We start from the raw sequence: 23,541 nt of genomic DNA, 5'->3' as shown, positions 1-23,541 counted from the left end.
TGACAGTGGTCTGGGGAGAGAAGTGTAAATACAATTAAAAACTAAAACCAATAGTAATTGTAGTGTGATTAAGTTACACCTAACATTCTTTGAATGAATAACAAACACACTTTTCAGTTTAGCAAGGCTGTCAGCAAAGACAAGTGAGAAGGGATGTTGAACTCGATGCATTCTGATAGGCAAAAGGTTAATGTGAAGAACTACTTGGATAAATCAGTAAGGGTTGGTCATCCAAGACATAGTAGCAGGATGTGTGATACAAATGTACATATACAAATAAAACAGGCTGGTCAGACATATACTCCCCTCAGAGGTACTATAAGTGAAGGAAGGAAGTACATTGATATAGAAAGTCAGTGGATTAAATGTCTACCCCCCCCCCCAAACCTGCTGTTTAATTTCATTTTCCCTTTGTCCTAGGAGGTCAGCATTATAGTGGATCATGTCACTGTTATGGTGAAAGCATCGTTCCTCCCATACATGGGATACCAGTGGCATGGACAACAGCCAGAGCTATGCTATTCCAGGCTTCATTCTTATACTAAGGCCCTTGATGACCCCCCCCTTCAGGAACTTCTGGATGTAATCCTCATGGAAAAGGTAGATATCCCCTCCACTTACTACATCTGTATTCTAAAAGGAGCACTACCCTCTATGTCTCCAATTATGATGTCTCATCTTGAAGAATCACATGGAAAAATGGCAAAAAATTGATACCCAAAGCAGTTCTCATGTGTACCATCTGCTACTCACTGTCAGGTAATAACAGGCTTCTCATTTGTCTAATAGATGCCAGACTAAAATATTTCAGATTTTTGTCTTTCGGCTTTTCCCGGTTAGGGGTCGCCACAGTGGAACTTCAGTCCGCTAATGATTGGCAGTAGATTTTCACGAACGCCGAGGTGCCAGCTCAACGTCCAACCTTCAATGAAGGCATGCCCATTTACGCATGTCTTTCGAACACCACCCAACCACAGGGAGGACATGCAGACTCCTCACAGAAGGCACTCCCTGCACTCCAGCTGAGAATTGAACCGGAGAACCTCTTGCTGTGATGCAACAATGCTACTGGTGCACCACCGCGGCATTAGACTAAGATATTACAGATACTTGATTATTATGGATCACAATGGCACTTAAAGGTGTGAAACATGCCAGTTCTGTATCTCTGTGTATGATGTTAAGAAAGCAGGCACTGCAGTGACTCCGTTTACATAAGGTTATATATGGAACTTCAGGAGGCTGTCCACTGTACTGCAACAGTTAGTATTGTCACATCACAGCAAGAGGTTCTCCAGTTCAATTCTTGGCTGGGGTGCCTTTTGTGTGGAGTCTGCATGTCCTCCCTGTGGTCATGTGGGTTTCCTCCAGGTGCTCCAGTTTCTTCCCACATTCCAAAGGCATACAGTAGGTGGATTGGACACTCTAAATTGACCACGGGTGATTTTGTGTGTGTGTGTGTGTGTGTGTGTGTGTGTGTGTGTGTGGTGCGAATGAACTACCGTGGCAGAGCTAGCCATCCAGTGGTGTAAGCCTTGGCTCGAGATGATTGTCACTGTGGAAGTGACACCCCAACAACATGTGCAAATGGGAAAAAGGGGTTGAGGATGGATGGATATATGGAACTTCAGGCTCCCCTTGGAGGCAAGGCCAGGACCACACATGTGCAGTCCTGCCCACTGGGACCCTGACAAGTGCACAGCATTGAGGTGAATTGTGAACATTCCTAACTAGGAGTCCTTCACAGGTAAGTGCTAGGCTTGCTGCCCTTGTGGGACATTTTAAGTCTAGCCAACCTTTCAAAGGTGAGAATCAAATGTTGTACCTTGTGTATGTGAGATAAACACCTTGACAATTATACAAACATCCTGTTGTCACAAAAATTGAGAGATTTAGAATAATAATGAGTTGAGGCCTAATTAGCACAATAACTGAGCCCCACCAGGTGAATCTGCATGATATAAATACAAGCATAAGCAGAGAGGACCACTGTTCTATCATTGAGCCAACCAAGTAAATCTGCATGATATAAGTACAAGCGTAAGCAGAGAGGAGCACTGTCCCACCAGGTGAATCTGCATGATATAAGTACAAGTGTAAGCAGAGAGGACCACTGTCCTATCAGTGAGCCCCACCAGGTGAATCTGCATGATATAAGTACATGCATAAGCAGAGAGGACCACTGTCCTATCAGTGAGCCCCACCAGGTGAATCTGCATGATATAAGTGCAAGCAAAAGCAGAGAGGAACACTGTCCTATGGAAAAAGAAGCAGAACCACAATTTCTGATGCTGAAACAGCTGAAATTCTGTAGAATTGTTAAGACAAATTAAAGCTCTGCTTGTGCAAGGTAAGTCCACTTTGTCAACTATGGCTCTTTTTAACTTTCGCTGTACTTGCTAACATAATATGAAATACATTTGTCACTATACGGAAGTGTTTTTAAAAGGTTTATTGAGAGGGAAACTGCAAGAGTAAAACAACTGTTGGGCTGATGGATTGTTAAGCATAATGGGAGACACATTCATCACCACATTTTCAGAGTATGGTTGAACAATTTCTTGCTGGGCTTGTTATACCAGTTTCAGTACAAAATTTGACTTTTGTATTCATTACACATGTACATCATTACCAAAAAGCTTTTTAACTATTGGAGAAAACACACATCACCATGGTTAGATGCAATGATATAAGTATTGTTTTGTGGGAGACATTTGCTCAGTAAACTCATGTGCATGACATTAACTAAAGAATGTGAATATAGATATATAACTGTCAAGCACAAAAGCAGTATACACTATGGACAAGGAAGCAAGCATGGTAGGGGGGTTTTACAGGGACACTCAGGGACAAGGCTGGTAATTCCACTGCTTTTTATACTTACAGAACAATGTCTAAAAAAAACAGGGAAATCAGAAATGCACTGTGAAAAGGCAACATGCAAGTCAAGGTTCTCTGATGAGGAGAATGAGGTACTACTCTAGGCCCTCCATGTCTGTAGATGATGGCTGTTTGGCCTGCATGTGGCTGAACCGGCCTACCAAGACTGTGTCTGGAAAGATGTGGTTGGTAGTCACAACCATAGTTATGAGATGATGTACCACATGGCCTATGACATCACATATGCTTCCAAAATAAGTGCTGAACACTTGGCTCAGAAAGGTGGGTCAGTGGGTTTTGGGCTGTCAAGTGAACCATCTCATACAGAGACAGAGAAGTTGCTGACCTCTCTCAGAAGGAGTGGCACCTCTAAAGGTTCCCAAGTGTGGTACTTGATGTTGGGTCAAAGCTGGAGTGAGCAATGAGACGGGGCTTACTGAAGACACTCCAAATATATATATATATATATATATATATATATATATATATATATATATATATATATATATATATATATATACCTCTTAGCCCTCTGTTCCCCTTAGTCACTGTCCAAATTATTAAAGCTGCATAATTTATAGTATACAGAAATATCTTGCATTCCCCTCCCCCGTGGCCATCTGCTCAAGGAATGTAATTAAAATATTTATTTTTTTTAATGTTAATAATCGTACACCTCAATTTCATGTTTACTTCTGGTGTTCGGTCATGCTAACACAAAATATTGTGCATTGCTGTATTCACAGGTTATTCTTTGTCTAGCACCAGCCATGTGGTACTGCTCCTATCTGATGTTGGAGGATCAGTGATGTGCTGGCAGAGTAAGGAATTACAGAGTGTGCAATAGACACAGCACATGTGAACCCTGCATTCCCTACACAGACCATGTACACAGCCTATATGCCTACAGATAACCAGGAAATATACACCACACAGGGAGGGCATATTACTGAGGACACAATCAGGCATGGGAGCGTGTTAGCCCCAAATAGAAATATGCCCCAAACACCCATGAGTGAAGAGGTCCATACAAGGAAATGGGCAGTGCAGTCTGGAGACATGGTTATTATCATTCCTGTGGCTGGTATGTTAGTGGCTGCAACCCAGCCGATGTGCAAGGCCATTATGGAGGTACAGACTTGTACTACCATAGCCACTGCAGAGATAATGAGTGTAATGTAGGATGTGCATGACGACCTACAGGAGTGTATGTCCCATATGTGTGACTGTTTGGACAGACTCAATCACATACTAGAGCATACTATGTCCTTCCAGACTGGCCTGCCTGGGGTGAGTTGATGTCCATGAGGCTAATATACCACTATCTCCTCAGATGGTAGCCATCATTGCCTTGGATATGACCTAGATCCCATTTCTGCAGTGTTAGCACGTTCACAGCTACCTCTGTTGTGGAGGTGTTTATGCCCAAGAGAAGAAGTTCCCATGGCTAGGCAGTCATGGCAGAAGTTTTAAAGGGGGTGGGCCTAGTAAGATTAATGATTTCTCGTCAGATGTTTTGAAGTGAGTATGGTTATTCTCTAAGAGGGAACAATCTTTTTAAAGGTGACAGCATCCTTCATTTAGAACCTTGAATAAAAAGGTACCTGTTAGGTAATTTGATCTATCTGTAACTGATCATTAAGTTTGTGTAGAAGACAGCAATGGTCTGAGTGAGAGTCAGCAACAAGTGCAAATCTGCAAATCTTACGTTTTTTGGTAATTTGCAATTGTGTGTATTATAGGCGGAGTGAGAAGTAAGCATGGGTAGATTGTGTTCTAGCTTGGGGAGTAGTGCATTTCTAGTTATTGGGTAGAGCAGGTGTGAAATCTTACAGCCGAGTTTTAGGTGGGTTTTAACTTTGCTAATTATTTTGTCAGTGTATTTAGAGAACATGAGACAGGGATCAAGAGTGGGATGTAAGTACTTATATTTAGCGACGCAGGAAATACTATTATTTTTATTGTCTGAAAAGGGAATCCGTGGGCATAGGTGGGATCTGTGGGGTGAGAGAAGAGCATAACATTGGTCCACAATACTGCAATTACAGCTGAAGCTGTGTCCTAGCAGATCGACACTCACACCACCACAGCCACCAGTACATCACACACAAACATTCAGTGACACTGATCCTTCATGAAGAATTTTACGTTAATCCCCCCAACACTGACAGCTAACTAACACAACAGCACATTTTACTTTAATAATCCTCAACACTCGCCTATTTCTCTCTGAAAGACATCCACTCATGTGCTTCCTTTCCTACCTGTGCAAACGATGATAACTGTGCCCTGTCCTTTCTACAGTGCGACTTGAGTTGTCTAAGTCTGATGCATAGATTGGCCAGCCTATGCATTCGTTAGCACAGCCTGGTGTTGGTTTTGCATGCATCACTTTTACTTTAATGCATCTGCTTCACTCCTGGCATGGCACACTGCACCCACCTCCACGTGGCATGTTCACCCCTGGCTGCTGACTCCCCCATTGATCTTCATCTAATTTAAGCTCCACAGCCTAGTGTGCTGGGGAATGCTGCTCCTGCAAGTGCCCACCCTGCTATAACTGCCTCCTAGGTAAGATAATGTGTAACACTACATACACATGCGATAGCCTGTCTGATAGGGTCATACTCAAGGTACCAATAGATGAATCAAGACAATGAAAGTGTGCCTCAACCTAAAGACACACTCAGTGCTCCTTTTTTTGACTGGACATGGTTGTTCCCCTTTTCTGTTTTGTGGATTTCTTATGGGTGTCATCAGACAGGGTTCCTGGGCAGAGCAGGCTCCACCAACAAGATGTCCCTTTGAAAAGTCATCCATCATACAATGTTGATACAGATCACAGATGTGCAATATGTGGAAGATGTGATAACTGCCTAGGTGGCCTGTACGCACAATGTTGATCATACCCTGTGCATATCAGACCACCTGAAAGTTAGCAGAGTTTTACCAATTTATAGTTCACATAACCTCCTTTGCAGTTCACCAGTTGGGGCCTTTATTTCAATGTGTGGACAATCTATGACCTCTGTACCTCGTGGAAATGGGCAATATCATAGAAATCCCACATGGTGCTTACTTTCTTTTCTGTGGTAGAAGGGAACTACATATGTTCCCCCATGCTGAAGCATAGCTCGAGAAACTGAGGTGGTATTCTTGAGGCAGATGCCTGAGATATCCCTTCTGTGACCCCGGTAGGTTGCTGAAAGGTCTCTGTATCTAAGCCATACCACATACCTTTGTATCCATTGGGACAGGCACTACATGACTTCCAGGGTGTTGCAGATCAGGTTGACACATGTCCACAGTTTCCTGGATGGTGTTCCTATCTACACAGCACCAGAATGCTATTTTGGCATCATGGAGTCCATAAAACTTTAAGTGTGTTTGGGTGACCTAGTGCCTCTGGGACTAAAGTCATACAAAGTCAGGCACATCAGTGGTAATAAGAAATAACAGCCTTTTGCTGATATACATTTACTAATGTTGCCACAAACCCTAACATTCTTTTATGATTTCCCTACTCTGAACATGATCATTCATCTGAATTCAAATATGCAGCAGGTGCAGTCCTATTGAACAGCATTTACAGATTTAGGAATTACTCTGCCTTCTTTATTTGCCTCATTAGCATACTCTAAGATGCTCATTTTAATAATGTTACTAATTTCCATGTCACTATTTGGCCATTAACATATACCATGCCTGAATGTACTTCTCAACCTACCCAGCTTACAGCACCTGTGTTTCTGAATCGTATGCACCCTGTGCATGGGCACTTACCAAGCAATTCACTTAGCACAATGCAGGAAACTTCTGAATCTGGTCCATGAAGTTTTTATTTATAGTTTCCCATTAATAACCAGATTCCAGTCCCAATTAGTGTTCACTGTGCAAACAAAAAAAAAATGCAAGGGAGAGCATCAGTTTATGCAGTTCATTCATGGGATTTCCTGGATTAACAAACAGGCTAACTATTTGAAATAAATGTTCACAAAATTGTATCTGATAAATTTCCTGGGTGTCTCATCAAAGTGAAATTGTTTGACCCTGGAATTAACAATGGCTCTGCCTCTAATTTTGCCTCACTTAAGTGGAGAAGCACTCATATTCTTCTAATCCAGATCTTTATTATTTTCTCTTTGTCTTGGTGAATCTCATTAAGGTATATTATTCCTGACTCTCTTATTTTAATACATAAGACTAATGGTTTTGTATCTTCTAACCACCCTGTTCGACACATTCATATTCAAGATTTTTTTAACTTTAGATGTTTGTTAACCAGGCTGGCACAAGTGTGCATTTTTACAGGTGACTCAGGAGCTCTGTCAAGATAAGTGATTCGCTCAGTCACATAGCAGACAAGTAGAGGTGGAAAGAATCAAACATGTACCTCGTGTACAGGAGCATACCTCTCAACTGTACAGATTTTCGCAGAATATCCAGATTTTTACCTCATATTTTATAATGACAGACATTTGAGTTTCAGACTTCATACCCTTGAGAAAATTCACGCTAATGCAAAACCTGTTATTCTATCAACTTTCTAAGTTTATAATAGAGATACTTAAAATTTGCCCTTATTTTTAGGTCTTTGTCCCCCCATTAATTATGACTTTGTCCAGATTTCTTGCCCTAAGAGATTGAGCTGTATGACAGGAAGTAGTTCAGAGCCTTAATCCTCCACGTTAACTATCAGACAAGGTTACTATTTGCATGGTCTTTGGTAGGTAATTATGATAATATCATCAGAATAACATTAGTAGAAGTTGCAATAGAACTATATACTGGATGAAAGGACAGCTTTAAATCTAACCTAAATACTAGTACCCCTTAAATACTGACTAATTTCCACTCAAGTATAGAAAAGAAATGATAATGCTATAAAATAAACATGTTTTTGAGTAACAAAAATAACATTCGTAAACATGGCATCCTAAAGTCATAAACCATTCTACAAGGAATAATTTGTCAACAGCTTTCCTTTTCAAAATTTATGTGGCTATTATGAGTAACACTCAGTAGTTCAGTCTTTCTAGTGTGGCTAGAGATAAGGTGAATATACAAGTATGCAAATGAATACACCCAAGCAACACTGATTGCTGCTGTGATAACAGACAATAAAGTATGCCTCAAAAAGTCCCTGACTGCTCTAGAAACCTTCTATAAAGGGCAGCTCTTTCCTCAAAAATTAAATTTAGCTGCTTATGCTGTAGATTCTGTAACATCTTTATTATATATTTATTTATATAGTTTTGCTGTGATTTTCTCCTTCCACATGACTTCACATTTCTGTGTCCACCATTTGGATCAAATGTCACCTCCCTAGACAGTATTCAGGAAATGCCGTTGAATATACCCCCCCCAACTATCATGGGAATAGGTCCTTTATACACTCTCCAAGGCCAAAAACACGGCATTGATGGACCTTAATAATATCCCAGGATGCCTCCTTAAAAGTATGATATGTAACCTATCAGGACCACTAGAATCATTATTTAACCATAGCTTTTGGACAGGCTTCATGCCAAGCAAATGGAGGACTGTAGCTGTCATCCCTCTGCAAAAGAGCAGACCATCTATGGACCCATGTAACTACAGACCCATAAATCTGATTTGTCACATATGCAAGACCATAGAAAGAATGATCTTGGAAATGGTAAACAATGGCATAGGAAACTTTTAGACATTATACCCCACCCTAGTTTGGTTTTGTCAAGGTCAGATTACACCTACTCAACCTGGCAGACCTCTTTGAGAAGGTCACCAAAGCAATGGATGTGGTCAATGTCACTTGTGTAGTCAGAATAAAACAGACAAACATTCCTGGGTTCAGTTCAAGCAGCTTTATTATACACAAACACATCAGAAATGAGGCTTTGTAACTTAAACTTAAAGAAACATATAAAAAGACTGACTACCGCACTCATACATGTTAAAGCTTTGGCTGTTCTCTCAAAATGGCACTGCTGCCTGCACATGCTCACTATTTATATGCACGTGCTTACATCTGGAAATGCTTCTTAAAGGTACATACACACGCTCTGATCTACATAATGATCCATATATGAAATGACAGTATTTACAGGGATGATCTTTTGACATGCAATTATACAGAATTATTTGACATTCAATCATACAAAACCAGACACATATAAAATGATCATGTCCAGGTTGCTGTGTATTTTACACTAGGTCTAGAAATATGACCTGATCATGTAACATAAAAGTCAGAATTGGGTCTAGCAACAGGGACCGTCTTCAAAGAATATTCAACTTTGGGGACAACTAGGACATCATCAGGAATGGGAATGGATACTGTGACCTGTTCTTTGGTATGAGCATTGTCAGGGTTTCTCTGACATCCAGAGTCTGTATCACAGGTACAATGTTACAATATAATTTCTGATACAGGAAGAATATGTCTGTAGGTTCTCCTGTACTCTATACCCTTAGATTCCACTAAGTAGGAGCTCAGCTCAGCACATATACCTCTCACTTGACCAATTCAATCAAAGCCTTTCACCGTTTGCAACCTCACTGTCTCTCCTCCTTTTAACGGACAAAGAAATCTGCTCATTTTATGATAGTTGGACTTCTGAGAAGATTACTTCTTAAAAAGTTGGGCTTTGATTGCTCTGTTGTTTTTAACATTAGGCACCAACAAACTAGAACTAATAGGCGAGGTTATTATAGTTTGCCTAGATAGAAGTCTTTGAGCAGGCGAGCCAGGTAGGTTGTCAAGGGGTATATTTCTGAGATTAAGTAAATTCAGGAAGGTATTGTTATTGTCACACTTTGACCTTTCTAGTAATTGCTTTGGACTCTGAAATGCACATTCAGCAAGGCTGTTTGACTGTGGATATTCAGAACTGCTAGTAACATGGATAAAGTCCTACTCTTTAGCAAATATCTGAAACAACTGACTGGTAAACCGAGAACCGTTGTCAGAAATAACTTTGTATGGACTACCATGGACTGAGGAATGACTTTTCATCTTAGTAATAACATCACTGGATGTTAGGTTAGGTAGCAAATTGATCTCAAACCAGTTTGAATAAGAGTCTACCAACCCTAAGTAATGCTGACTGTTCCACTCAAATATGTCATTTGCTACTGTTGACCAAGGTAGTTCAGGAATTTGGCTTAACTGAAGTGGCTGTTTTTGCAAAAGCGGCTTAGCACTGTTGCACACTAAACAAGAAGAAAGCACTTTATCAATGTCTTTTGCTAGAGAAGGTGAAAATATTAGTCCTCTTGTCTTTCTTTTGGTAGAATTGGAACCTGGGTGGCCATGATGCAAAATCTGAATGTATTCACATTGAAAGGAAGTAGGAACAACAACTTTTGGACTTTTCAATGTGATACCATCAGCATCTCATCACTGCATGGAAAATAAGGTTGTACTGACTGTACACAGTATTACTTTGATGGACATCCTACATTGATGAAGTGGTTGAGCTTTTACAAAATTGGATCAGTCTTTGTATGATCTCTCAGCTCATCAAGTCTTGTAGTAGAAAAATTATGCACTTCCCATGACATCAAAGTCAAAATTCTCTGCATCAAGCTGTTCCTTGGCATTTCTATGTGATCTGGATAAGGTATCAGCCAGATAATGAAGTTTACCTTTTGTTTAGACCATTTTGAAATTATTCTTTTGCAATTTGTGCATCATTCTTTGTAGCCTTGCTGGAGCTGAATGCATAGGCTTCTTTAAAATAATAACTAGAGGTTGATGGTCAGTTTCTATCTGGATAGCTTGGCCATAAATATAATCATGGAACTTCGAACATGCAAACACAATTGCCAAAAGTTCCTTCTCAATTTAAGCATAGTGCATCTCAATATGGGTAAGAGTTCTAGATGCATAGGCAAGAGGTCTGTCTTCTTGAAGAATAACTGCACTGAGACCAAACTTTGAAGCATCACAGGAAAGAACTACTGGTTTGTGGACATCATAGTATCTTAATGTAGGCAGGTTAGCAATTTGCTGTTTGAGGTTATTAAATGCACTCTGGTGTTGTTCTAACCACGACCATGCAACATTTTTGCATGTTAGCCCTCTTAAAGGTGCTGAAAACTCACTAAGGTCAAGGATAAATTTGCCCAAATAGTTAACTATACCAAGATAATGCTGTAGGGCTTGGACATTGTCTGGAACTGGCATCTCAAGATTGGCTGCTTGTTTAGAAGGATCTGGTCATAAGCCTGTACTGGTAAATAAATGACTTACATAAGTAACTTCTGGTAGTCTGAATTTGTATTTCAGAGGATTGAGCTTTAAATTCATTTCACATGCTCTGTCCAGAATGTTCCTGAGGTTTCTGTCATGCTCTGCTTCACCATTAAATCCAACTAGTAAATAATTAGCTATTATTACTCTGATAAAATAGCATCACTGAAGCTGGAACTGAGACATGTGCTTACATGATGGACTTATTTGGTAAAAGAAAGCAGGTTCATTCTCAAACTGTCTCTGAGACCTAATAATGACTCCACAGATCTTTGGACTACATAAAATTGCAAGCTTTAACTGTTCCCAGCTGAATAGCTTGAAAGCACTACTGAGCCTTCGGTTTGAATCTCATCACCCCCATAAGCAACAAGCTTCGCACAATTGGCCAAATTAAGTTGCTCACCAGCACTCACTCTAGGAAATCTTTCTGCTGACATCATATTATACTTTGAACCAGTGTCTACTTTGAGCTCTGTGGGTTTAACATTGATCAGGATAGTACAAAATACTTCATTCTTTGCCAATAAATTTATTGCATTAACCATTTCAGCGACAGCTGATACACCATTTACATAGAAAGTAGGGTTGCAGCTCTTTATGTGCTCAACCTGCGTTTTTGAGTGACCTTTCTTAATAATGGAATGAGACTTGCTTGATTTACAAAACTTTTGAAAATGGTTCCATTTTATACACTTGTGGCATGGCTGACCAAATTCTAAGCACTTCTCTCTTTTAGACTCATGATTGGCTCCACGATTACAACAGTTAACAATAAGACTTGACTTGGGTTTTTTATCAAATATCTTTTTATTGAGTATTTTTCTTATATAGAATGCAAAATAGAAAGAGTAACAGGTGATAAAACTTATGAAACAGTTGATGTTACATAGTGCTTAACATTTAGCAAGTTATTTAAACTAGGTATTACACATTTCTACTACAGAAGTACAAACAAGCTAAGATTACACTTTGGATGACTATGAAGCTATGCTATGTTATGTCATAGTCATGAACATTGTTATATTACAACAGTTCACTGGTATATTCTGGTTACAAATGATAGTATAACTGGAGGCACAACACCAACCTACCTAACGTTAACAGTCTACTCTACTATACTCTATATACTTATGTACAATAATGTCACCTTAGTTAGTGGTGTTAGTACAAGAATGTCACCTTAGTTAGCAGTGTTAGTATTCTCAACTCAGAGTTGTATTTACTATCTATGTGTAATTAGTGTTGTTTGTCATTTATGATAAAATATCAATTAATGCTTTGCAGTAGTTCTGATAATATGTTTGGTTCTTTTGGCTTTTTGTATAAAGCTTCTTAGACAAAATATGTTTTTGGCCATGTTCTTGTATTCTGACCAGGACAGTTTGGATCTGTCCAACCATTTTATTGGTATATAAAATTTTAATAAGGTGCATAGTGTTATTGTTATGTGTTTTGAAAAAAAATATTATTCTTACCTTTGAATATATGCAGTATTGCTGTCTCCCAGGACAAAGTGAATTTTGAATAACCTAATTTTTCTAAAAGAAGTCTTAGTGAGCACCATAGTTTGTAAACCGTTTTGCAGGTCTAGAATATGTGAAGGATGCCAGCCTATTTATTAGGGAAAAAAAGACAATAGGGTGAATTGGATTGAATTTGTTAAGGTGTACAAGTGTATGATATGCATTATTGAAGATCATGATCTGGGTGTAAATTAATTTTTATATGGTATCAGTTTCATAGTATTTCTAAATTCTAATAGCTAATTCCTTTTAATTGTCTGATATGATATTACCTTTTCCTTCCCAGACCTTTGAAAACAGTATTGTATTTTGATATTTAATTTTTACTATTAATTTATATGTATTTGAGATCATTTTGTTTTTGTATAAAAACGATTTTTGGATTTGTTGCACTACTTTGATATCTTGCTCATTTACAATAATATCTTTGGTTATAGTACTAAGTATAAGATTTGTTTAATTATCACCTTATAATTATTGCTTGCTCTAATTAGGTTCTTGATGTTTTCCAATGAGAAGTTTTGTAGTTGGCAGAAGTCCCATACTATATAGTTTTGTATTAATGGGTATTTATCCTGGTTTGCTAGATCCGCGGTGGTACAGCGGTAGCATTGTTGCCTCACAGCAAGAAGTTCTCCTGTTCGATTCTCAGCTGGAGTGCCTTCTGTATGGAGTCTGCATGTCCTCCCCACAGTTGAGTGGCCAACGAAAGACTTGCGTGAATGGGCGTACCTTCGCTGAAGGTTGGGCATCGGGCTGGCAACTCGGCACCATAAAAATCGACTGGCAATCATTAGCAGACTGGAGTTCCGCTGTGGCGACCCCTAACCGGGAAAAGTTGAAAAGACAAACAAATAATAGACTTTGCTAGTTTTATATCAGGGTTGTTATGAACTGGTTGTAGAAGAATAAGCATGTCTTTTAGACTTATTGATATTAGTAATTTCTAGAAAATTTCAGATTTATTAATTAAAATTGGGTTAATATTTGTAGTCTTAAGAGTTTCTTGATTAATGAAAGGAATCATTTCTGGGTTAATTTTAGATGTCATGATGTTCTGGTGGAATAATTTAATCCATATTGGGCACCATCCATTAGCTATTGGGTCATAGTTAGCTATTTGCATGATGCGACTAGCATAAATAATTTCGTAGTACAGTTGAAAATCAGAAAGGCTTAGCCCTCCTTTTTCTTTAGGGGGTATTAATTTATTGTAACTAATTATTGTACTTTTTGGGTACCATATAAATTTTGCTAGTCGAACTTTTATCTTGTCGAAGAAGGTCACTGGAATTTTCATTAAAGTGGAATTCAAATGGTATAGAAGCTTAGGCAGTATGTTCGTTTTTGACAAGTGAGGCTTTTGATAAGGTAGAGAAGATTTGACTTGGGTTTTTCTGATTCACCCTTATACTGCCCTTTTTACTGAGCTATTCTTGGAATTTGCTAGAAAGTTACAGGTTTTCCCTGCCACACCTGCAGTGGTTGCAGCTGCCATGTGCTTAGGCCTGTTTCTGCTTGCCATGTGTTGCATGCTGTCTACATTTGCTCTAGAGGCTGTTGAAACCATGCTTTTATCACTTGCAAGCATATTTATTTTTATTTATTCTATTTCACATTTGTTAACCAGGTTAGTCCAACTGAGTTTGCAAACAAACCCATTTTCAGTGGAGACCCGAGGGGAAAAGGCCCAACAAACATAAGTAAAGATAAAGTGGCAATATACGAATATTAAACAACAATCACAATACAACATAATTGTAAAAAAGAAAAGGTTATTAACTATTTGGATTGTACTGACAGTAAGCAACCCATTTTCAGTGGAGACCCAAAGGGAAAAATCCCTAGCAAACATAAGAAAGCTAAACATACAGGACAAAAACTATTAAAATAACAGTGAAATAAGAAATTAATTATAAAGAGAAAAACAAAAGAAAAAATGATGAACATTAAGGGTTGCACTGATAGCAGTGGTCTAAATTTACTATATATAATAGTGAAAACAAAAGGATAATCATTGTTCAAAAGAAGGAAACTGTACAGACATTGACAGGAAGTGGGGGGAGATAAACAGAGTGGAGAATGGGAGGGGGGAAAGAAAGGAGGGGGCTGTAGTAGGGATATAGTAGTAGAGTTGAGGGTTTAAGAGATTAGTTTAAGCAGAAGTTTCTAACAGAAAGAAAGTTAGGAGATGCAACAGGTTATATAGTAGGACAGACTAAGACTACATGTGGTCAAGGCAATGGCATAATTTCAAGTTTAGTAGGTGGGATTTAAGCTCCTTTTTAAAACGTTGAAAGAAAGGTTGGATCTAATATGGAGAGGGAGTTTGTTCCAATTCAGTGAGACAGAGTGTTTGTAAAGTAGTTTGCCAATATTCCTTTTGGGTTTATAAACTGAGAGAAGATGCTGATCAGCACTCCAGAGAGGCTGGGGGGAGAGTAGAGAGTAACATGGGAGGCGAGAATAGAGCAGGCAGAGGGGTTGTTGAGTATGGAAAAGGTAGTGTGGTGTTGTGATTGTAGGAGAAAGTGTGGAAATTCCAGTCATTGAAGTTTATTTAGTGAGAGGTAGTGACGTGATGAGAGTGGTTGGTTTAGAATAAATCTGGCAATTTTGTTGTATGTTTGTTCCAGTTTCTGCACTGAGGTAGTCTGGATATTGGTAAAAATGGAGGAAACGTATAGAAGACTAGGTAAAAGAAATGCCTGCGCAAGAGTGCAGTTAGTGGCAGTAGTGAGGAATTTTTTTCCTATAAAGTAGTCCAAGTTTTTGGTGTTTTATTTGATGCCTGTTGTATGTGCAAGTCAAATTGTAGTCAGTCATCAATTATAACCCCAAGGAGTTTGGTGTGTGAGGCAGGGGAGATAGTGGTGCCACCTAGGGAGGAAAGAGAAAAGTTGGATTTGAGGTGAGAGAGTGTCTGAGGTAGGAAGAGAAGGAGCTGAGTTTTCTTTGGGTTAAAGATTAATTGATAATTTCTGAGCCATTTTTTAACAGAGATAAAGGAATTATGTGTTAATGTGTGTAGCTCATCTATGTATTATATTACAGATGAGAGACTGCAGGATAAATGTAGGTTGTTGGTAAAAATGTTGAAAAGGAGCGGTCCAAGTATGAAGCCTTGGGGTACTCCTTTCTGAACAACAAGGAAGAGTGAGAAAGCCTGCTGCCATCTAAGAACTTGTTTTCTGCCAGTAAGGTAGGATTGGAACTAGCCAAGAGTAAAAGGAGAGAGGTTTAGGTCTGAGAGGTCGTTAAGAAGGATGGGATGATACACAGTGTCAAAGGTTTTAGGGAGATCAAGGAACAGACAGGAGATGAGGAGGTTGTTTTCCTTAGCTTCTGCAGCCTTATGAGTAAAGGATAGTAAGGCAGTCGACATACTGTGTTTAGAGCAGAAACCATGTTGCGAGGGGGTGAGGAGATTTTTGTGAATGAGATAGGACAGTAGTTGAGTATGTATACATTTTAAAAGGATCTTAGAGAACGGTGAGAGAATAGTGATTGGTCTATAGTTAGAGAGTTCAACAGAGTTGCCACCTTTGTGCAGAGGAGTGGTATAGAAGGATTTCCATATTTCCAGTTCGGTAGATTCCTGAATGGAGTGGCTGATTAAGATAGATACAGGATATGCAATAGAGTCAGCAGCAATTTTTAGAAATTGAGGGGGGGGTTATCAGTGGATGGAGAGCATGGTTTTAGTTTAAGAAGCAGGGATTTGATATATTTAGTAGAAACAGGTTGCAAGGTAAAAGGCTGAGAGACAAAGGAGCATAGAGGTTTACGGTTATTTGTATGTCTTTCTGTGAGCACATGAATTTGACAAATCTCTACATCTTTGCTTAATGTTAAATCACTGTCATGAAGCAAAATCTTTCTCACTGCAGCAATATTAATACCACACACACAACCTATCCTTTATTAACTCATCTTTCAAGTCGCCAAATCTGCATGTTTTAGACTTATTTCTCAAGTCAGTGATATAAGCTGCAAACCTTTCACCTGGCTTTTGGTCTCTTGCATAAAATAAGTGCCTCTCTAATGTAACATTTGTCTGGGGGTTGCACATTTCTCTAAATTTATGTTTTAAGCACTCAGAGTCCTCTCTTGATTCAGCTGGTACCACAATATGATGGGTTTCCCTTCTCCTGCATATACTTCTGGTGAATATACAAATGAATGCTCTCTTTCAATGGCTTCTGACCCAGCTAAGTTAAACAAAATGAATGCCCTTGTATGTGGATCTTTGTCATAAAAAGCTACTTGTATGAAAATATTGTTTTCCTGCTCAAATACTCTCCAATTTCTGCTATATTATGATCAAACACAAGTGGACCTGGTCTTGTGAAATGCCTCTGCCATATCAACACACAATAGTGAAGGTGCTTGAAATTATGTACGAACATGCACACATAAATATATATCCCAGAACTTTATGCCAGTACTTGTAATTATTCCCAATAGCACAACAAACTCTTCAAAATAACTCCACTTTGCCAAATAAATCTTCGTAGCACAAGGACACTTTCAAATCACTGTACTTTGTGAAACCACTCCTTATCAGTGTAAGACATATTTCAAAATGACTGTACTTTGCAAATATACTGTACACAGCAGAAGAAGCTCAGAGTAAGAAACACTTAGAGGAACTCAACCTTCCATCAGGAAATATCATCAAATATAACTCCCTCTACTATCACTAGGGAACAGATCCTTAATGTTCTCTCTTAGACTAAGAACAATGCATTAATGGTCCCAGGCAATATCCCAGAATGCCTTCTTAATAGCATGAAACATGACCTATCAGGGCCTCTGGAATTACTATTTAACTGTAGCCTCCAAAAAGGCTTCGTGTCTCATGAATGGAGAAAGGTAACAGTTATCCCTCTGCACAAAGGTGGGCAATCTACAGACCAATAAGTTTCACTAGTCTTATATGTAAAGCCATGGAAAGAATTATCATGGAGATGATCAAGAAAGATACAGTAAACATCCAGACACTGGACCCAACCCAGCTTGGTTTCGTCAAGGACAGATCATGCCTACTCAACCTGGTGGACTTCTTTGAGAAGGTCACCAAAGCAATGGAATAGGGCAAAATCATTCACACTGCCTACCTTGATCTGGCTAAGGCATTTAACACAATACCCCACTCGGGGATTGTTGACAAACTAAAGAGGTTAGGTATGAACCCATATGTCACCTGGTGGATAGCCAGATGGCTCACAGACAGGACTCAGGAAGTTAGAATTGGGGAGTCCACCTCTACAAAGCGGCCGGCCACAAGTGGAGTCCCTGAGGGATCAATCTTTGGACCTCTTCTTTTTGGCATTTACTTCTCAGAAAACAAAAGGCCAATGTCAGTGATCTCTGGCTGACTAAATTTGCAGATGATTGCAAATTAGGTGCTGTCATTGAATCTCACACTGACACAGATGTTCTCCAGTGTCAGACACATGGCCTAAAACTAAATGCCAAGAAATGCATACTAGTACCCTTTGGGAAGCCATCCATCCCTGGTAACTATTATATTGACAACAAACCCCTTAGAGTTGACCCAGTAGTCAGGGACTTAGGGACACACATAGACAGTAATCTAGCCTTTGTCCATCACGTGTCTACACTGGTGAGGAAATCATTCTATGTTGCACAACTTATAAACAATGGTATGGTATCTAAGTCCAAGGAAGTTATTGTTCCACTGTGTTTGGCATTCATCAGACCTTTCATTGAGTACAATGCCCCCTTTGGTATATACCTAACCAGGCATATCCAACAACTGGAATGTCCACAGAGGTTCCTCACTAAAAGAATACAGGGCATAAGTGAAATGTCCTGTGCAGACCTCCTAAAGTTCTTAGCCCTGTATTCTGTCTACAGGCTTTTGAGGGGAGATCTATGCCTGGCATTCAGGGCATTGTCAGACCTCACTCTGATGCACCTCCTGCATATCCACCAAACAAACAGCACCAGAATTACCTATTCTAAAGATTTAAACCTTGCCTGGGATATAAATAGGACCTGCTGGAGAGATAGGTATGTATCCCAGAGACTACCCCGTCTATGGAATAGGCTCACCATCTATGTGAAGCAGAGTTTCTCCCTAACCCAATTCAAGTGCAACCTGGACAATTGGATGGGAAACCGGAAATCCATCCCTGGTTTGACACCTATGTCTCTAATGGGGACAGGTAACTTGTAAATGGTTTATCTCCCAGGCCCATGCTTACACTTATCAAGGGTGTCAGAACTTGTCAGAGATTTGGGATATATGGCTAGGCTTAAAAAGGTTCTTGTTGTCATTAGCCTAGTAAACACATATGAACCTATGAGATTAATGCACTTTGCAAACAAACTGTACACAACACACGAATCTTTAAAAATGGCTGCACTTTGTGAAATAACTCTGCACAGTGCAAGAAACAATTTGAAATGGTGGCACTCTATGAATAAATGTACACAGCACACTTTGAGATACTTTGAACAACTCTAGCTATATTTTGAATCGCTTTGGTCAATGCGAAATAGTAGTTTGTGCCCAAACATGGACTTTGACTAAAATATGCAGTCGTCTTGCTCTTTATCCTTAATTTGCCCTTTTATTGTACCCGTTATGCCCTTTTAATCTCTTACCATGCTCTTTATACTTTTCTTGTGCCTGTCTACTTTAAACATGCTCATTATGTAAACCAAAGATAATTATGATACCCATATGAATATCTCTGCAAGTTTTATCAAATATCATGGTTTTGAACATTTTGTTTAATTAATAATGTGTTTTTTGACCTTCCTTTGATTAATAATGTCTGTTGTGCCTTATAAATGTGCAATTTCAGTTTCTTTGCCAAATAAATCATTTGTGCAGTTTTCTTTACCTTTAGCTCATTTCCTGCCCTTTGTTGTTTGTCTGAGCTCCATTTCACTCAGCCAGATTAATCTGTCTTCACCTTCAAATCTGCACATCATGGCTTGAAGTTGTTCTTGTAATCCCGGTTCTGAAACCATGTCGCTTATCTGGTCAGCATAAAACAGATGAACATTCATGGGTTCAGTTCAAGCAGCTTTATTACACACAAAAATAACAGAAATAAGGCTTTGTAACTTAAATTTAAATAAACTTATAAACTGACTACCACACTCTGGTTGTTCTTTCATAATGGCACTGCTGCCTGCATGTACTCACTATTTACATGCATGTGCTTACATCTAGAAATGTTTCTTAAAGATACATGCACACACTCTGATCTACAGTCAAGGCATTTGAAACAATAACCTACTTGAGCATTGTAGACAAGTTCATAAAATTAGATATAAATCCACATTAGGATAGGGAAGTCCATCTCCACAAAGAGGCTGGTCACTGGTGGTGAAGTTAAAAAAAGAAGGAAGGACTACAAAAGGGTCTTTTTAAGCCCAGCCATGCATCCCAAATCTCTGACAAGTTCTCGTACCCTTGATAAGTATAAACAGAGGCTTGGGAGATTACAAGCAAGGTCCTGGGAGATGAACCATTTACAGGCTGCCTGTGTCCATTAGAGGAATAGGCACCAAATCAGGGATGAATTTCTGTTCCCCATCCAACTGTCCAAGTCAGACTTGTATTGAGTTATGGAGAAACTCTGCTTCACATGGATGGGGAGCCTGATCCAGAGAAGGGTTGTCCCTGGGATACATACATGTCTCTCCAGCAGATCATATTTGTATCACAGGCAATGTTTATGTCCTAATATCCTAATATTTGGGACCAAGGGCAAAGATGATACTCCAAGTACTTTGATTCAGAAACTGTTTGGATTAAACTTGTTCATACTGTTTTAAATTATTCATGGTACTTTGCTGCAGATATTTGGCATCCATAATTGCACAACATAGATCAGATACAGTTTTGATTGATTGTTGTTTATAATGAGGGATAAAATAATATTCTTTTCTATTGGTGAAACCATTTCTGGTGGACCCCTGTCCAAATATAGCCCTTTTTTCTGGTTTCTCACACCTCTTTCTAGCCTTTAGATATGCTTCCATTGGCATCCATACTAGAAAATCTGGAGAAACTGACTGGAGAGGTATTGGCTTAAGTAGTTCACCAATCTGGCATGCCGAGGAAGGAGTTTTTTTCTTTCTGGCTTTCAGCATTTAATTTGTGATAGTTTTGCTTTGCTGGACTTATGTCTGGGCTCAGTAAGTTTTATTTTCATTTGTGAGCTCTCTCTTGTATTTTAAGATGCTTTGGAAACTCACCATTTTGTTTAATTTCATTTTCCTGATGAGTAGTGGTTTTCTAGATTGACAGGAAGAATAGCTAATCAAAAAAAACATCTGCTTATGAGTGGAAAAGAGTTAGAGTTTACATGCCATCAGCAAGGGCAGGACTGCTTAACATTCTGGTAAGACCACCTCGTATGATTTAACTGCTGTTCTAACTCTGAAAACACATTTTAGTACTTTCCATAGGAAGACTCAACAATTTGTCTGTTGTTACAGTTTTACACTAGATATTGTTTAAGTCTTTAGTGTTATCCCATGGGCTTTGACAGTTTTACTATTAAGTTCTAACTTGGTCTTTAGACTTAAGACCTAACACAAATATGCTCTGATTAGCATTATAATATTAACATTATTTGATTTGTAAGATATAGTAAACCATAATGGATTCGCTTAACTCTTACATGTTGGAAGACCTACTTAAAAAACAATATCTCACTGAATGCTCTAGCTACAGGGTCTATGCCAAGTACAAACCACCTGGCATTATTCTCTGCAATAACCATATTCAATTAAAGGACCTATTTCACATTCTTGAGGGTAAGAAATTAAGTAATCAGTTTTCATGGTTTTGTAATACTTTTCCAGCTGTAAGGACTGTTACAGACTTTAGTAGTTTGTGATATACTGATAGTTGGGGTGGTGCAAATTCACCTTGCTAAACCTGACCTTGTTCCTTACAATCAAGTAAGTCTAATAGTTCTAAGAAAGACTAAATAATACTCAGTATAACCCACTCAAAATATTCTAAAAAAAAAACTAAGGAAAACATTAGGAAGGAATTTGAACCCCAGCAAAAAAAAAAAAAAAAAAAAAAACACACAAAAAGCATATCATACAAAAAACAACACCTTAGTATGGAAATCCAAAACAAAGTAACTTTAAAGCAGTTTAAAAGTTTAAAAGTATTAAACTGCTTTAAAGTTACTTCATTTTGGATTTCCATACCAAGGTGCTTTTTTTATTTTTTTATTTTTTTTTTTTTTTGAGTTTTTTGGTGACTTATCAGTACCTTGCTCATTTTTTCTGGTTTATATATCATATAAAAGCACAAAACATATCATAAAATACCCACAAAACATATCATAAAAGAAGCCCCACAAAACATATCATAACACTATTGATGATGCAACTTTACTTCATTCAAGCAAGACAAACAGAGAAGAAAATGAATATCGAAATGTAGATGGTTTGGGCACAGAATCTCTCTTAAGCATGAATTCCAATAAACATGAAACTTGCACTTCTCACCTGTTGAATCCATCACAGCAGGTTGTTTCAGACCATACACAGGCTGCATGTCAAAACTTATACAAACCTACAATTTTGTCTAGTCCTGACCATATGCATTTGTCAGATTCAGCTTAGACAACATTAAGATAACTGATCAGGCTGGATGTACTGAAGACATGACAACTTTAGATAAAGAAACACTGGTCAGACTGATCAATGTGATATCTGCAAAAGACACAACTGATTCTCATTCTGAGCAAATTTGTATTTCTTGCACTCATGGTGCCACAATGGGCACAACCATTAGGAAAATGCTTAGAAATATTAACAGCACTGGTGCTGCTGTTGCAATATTTAATTCACAAAACAAAAAATACAAAAGATGTGCACTAGGGGAAGGATTTAGAAATACAAATATGATGCCTTCAGCTGCATCTAACTAATCTATTCCCCAAGTAAGTGTTAGCCCTGAGTGAGCCTACACTGATGCCTGCTGATTGAAGCATAAGTGGCCTAATTAAGAACAATGTTGCTGTGAGTGTTAACAATGTTACTCTGACTGTTAACAATGTTACTGTGAGTGCTCTTGTTGGTTTAACACTATTGAATATAAGATATATGATACTAAAACTGTTTCATTAAAAGATGTATTAGCAATTCTTATCAACTAGTGAACCCTCTAAATTCTGATGACAGCACAATGCATAATCCTTTGAACATAATGCACATATCCAAACAATTCTGTGCAACACTTTTCACTGTTAGATCTAGTTTTGACAAATTATCAACTGTTGTTGCAGTTCCTGATAGATCAGCTTGCTCTATTATATTTCAGAAGATGATGGAAAGAACTTTTAGTAGAATTCAGTTTCTAAGGGTCTCAATTCAATCCATTCCAAACGGTTATTAACGGTTAAATTATCACAGACTACTGATACTACACTTAATATTTAACAAGATATTACAAGCTCTACTGTTCCCAACTCAAGGAAACCATCTACTATAACACCAATATATAAAAAGGTAACTAAAGTGATATTAACAGCTATAGATCTATTACCCTCACTTCCATTCTAGGCTAATGGTTTGGAAAATGTAGCACTGAAATGCCGGGAAACAATAACACAGATGTCACAAGTTTGAACTCAGAGCAAGATGCTTTTGTAAAAGGTGGATCTATGTTGACAAGATTATTATGTTTTTATTATCCAGTTGCTAAGGCCCTGTATCTAAGTCTCTCACATGGATTCATTTTCTTAGACTTTGCCAAGGCCTTTGAGTCCCTTCCTCATTGTATAATCTAACATTGCTTTATCAAGGCTAAGATCAATATATTCCTAGAAAAATGGATTATTTCCTGGTTAACTAATATATACCATTGCATAGCTATACAGAATA

The sequence above is a fragment of the Protopterus annectens genome, chromosome 14.part0, assembly GCF_019279795.1.
Source record: "Protopterus annectens isolate FY-2018-M chromosome 14.part0, PAN1.0, whole genome shotgun sequence".
NCBI classification, from domain to species: domain Eukaryota; kingdom Metazoa; phylum Chordata; order Ceratodontiformes; family Protopteridae; genus Protopterus; species Protopterus annectens.
Note: the sequence above shows the minus strand (reverse complement) of the source record.